At 46.7% G+C, this 2029-nt stretch overlaps 1 long non-coding RNA gene across 2 annotated transcripts; it reads right to left on the minus strand.

The window, feature by feature from the left end:
- Window positions 1-433: 433 nt before the first annotated feature.
- LOC128276104 (uncharacterized) lies at window positions 434-1547 on the minus strand. Of its 2 annotated transcripts, XR_008269353.1 has the most exons (4): window positions 881-1547; window positions 783-822; window positions 644-672; window positions 434-569 (listed from the first exon to the last, which is right to left on the minus strand). It is a non-coding gene; the product is annotated as an uncharacterized LOC128276104 (long non-coding RNA). The 2 variants fall into 2 exon arrangements; XR_008269352.1 differs by having other exon boundaries at window positions 783-1547.
- Between the last annotated feature and the right edge of the window lie 482 nt (window positions 1548-2029).

The following is a 2029-nucleotide window of genomic DNA, read 5'->3' on the forward strand; positions in this document are numbered from 1 at the left end:
GTAGGACGTCACGTTTTGTTCCGTGAACAGAAAACGTCTTGCCGAGCCTACCAATTTCTTTCGGCACATGAACAATCTTTGTTCGGCGTTCCAGTGTGCCGCTTCTGCTATCGTCTCGAATTGGCTAATCCATGATCGGATTTCTTGCCCATCTTCCGCACCGAATGCTTCGATGCTTTCCTCGACATCCCGGAAGGAACCCAGCGGGCAAAATCTGTCGTGCGACCTCGGAACAACCGTCGGGACAAGCTCGGAACAAAGAATTTTAATTCTCTTGTTCCGACGCGTTTTTCTGCCCGGCGCTGAAACGCTTCATGTATAACGCTTTAGTGGTGTGTGTGTCATGAACTCGGTTCATCCAGTACCTCCCCCCTCCCGCCCTAGCCCACGTTTCGGATCTGAATATACCCGACAAACTTGGTTAAAATTTTAAAACCTTTATTTCTCACAAATCATAAACACTATCAAAACACCACTATACGTACATACACCCTTCTCCAGCGTCCTACGGCACCATTTCATGCGCTTCCTTCTCGAGACGGGACGTCGCTCGGCTCACTTCGTGGTACCTGTAATTGGAAAAAAAGGACCCGTGAACACTTTAAACACTGCGCAATTGTTTAAACACTGGCACAATACTTACTTATAAACATTTACGGCATCCTCCTGCAGCTGCAATAAGCAAAAGAAACAGATTATTATACGAAAACTACGCAACTCTGCGCGTACATGACGAGCGATCTTTGATCACTCTGATCGCCAAAAACACTTGCAATACTTACCAAATTCTTTCGACGATACCTTCTGCAGACATTTGGCGAACTGTAAACATAAAAATAGCACTGAATTAAATGAAAAAAAACACCACTTTTTAACGTACTTACTGCGGCTGGCTCTGAGGCGTCATCACTTGGCTTGGAATACTTACGATCAAAACAAACCGAACTGACAGTTGGATGGCCAACGCACACACATACACCGCGTTGGGTACCATGTAACACATCGTTCAATGAGTCCCGAGACTAGCGTAGAGATGGTGCCAATAATGCCATTTATATACCAAGATTCAGAAGTACTAACCTTCAGACAAGATATAATTAATTGTAAGATGTCATATAATTTGATGTAATTCGAAACATAACATAGTTATTTCATTTACTTCATAGTTTTTCATAGTTTTAATTTCAAACATTTCATAGTTAGTGTCGGGACCTATTGAACGATGTGTTATGTTCACGGAGGCCGCGCATGCGCACAAACCACGCGTCGATTCGAAGAGCGAGAAAGGAAAAAACATGTTCGAAGGAGCGAATGAAATGGCAACACCCGGTGTTGCGCTGGGCCTGTGACAGAGTGAGGTTGTGGGCTCGAGGGGGTAGGAACGGGGGAAAATATCGCGTGACGGATGAATTTTTGAAACGCTTTGCCCGCGGGGAATACGCTCGCTCGTTTAGCGTTTCTCGCGCAGGCGTCGAGGTTAACTTCTTGCGCATTGTGTGATACCGCGTGCTCGTGGCGACGCTGCTGGCGTCACCTTCGTCTTCGTTGTCGTCTTCGCTGTCATCGTTTTCTTCGTCGTTATCGCGGGCTGCGTCGTTTCCTCCATCGGCACCGTCGTTTGCGTCGTCGTACGCAGTGTCGTCTTTAATTGCGCCTTGGAAGTCGTCTTCAGCCGCGTTTCGTCTTCTCCTAACGATCCTCTGTGCAAGCGTTGTCTTGTCTCCATCGCTTGGAAGACCTAGGGCCGTGCACTCTCGAACTAGCCCCAGCTTCGTCATGTTCTCGGCTAACTGTTTCGCACTCAGATTCTCCATTTTGCGATGGAAGTAACAATTCCCGAACTAGTTGCACACCCGCACGTCGATCACCAAGCGCACGCGTCTTTCTTTTTTCGTCGTTCACGTGATTCACATTACCGTATAACACGTACGTTTTTCCGTCGTTTTAAGGTCGTTATATTACGCACTTCCCGGACGAGCCCCCATGTAAGAACAATTTTGGTGGGTTTAGGGCAATATAACTAAATTTA

This window comes from Anopheles cruzii, unplaced genomic scaffold, assembly GCF_943734635.1.
Source record: "Anopheles cruzii unplaced genomic scaffold, idAnoCruzAS_RS32_06 scaffold00507_ctg1, whole genome shotgun sequence".
In the NCBI taxonomy this organism is placed as follows: Eukaryota; Metazoa; Arthropoda; class Insecta; order Diptera; family Culicidae; genus Anopheles; species Anopheles cruzii.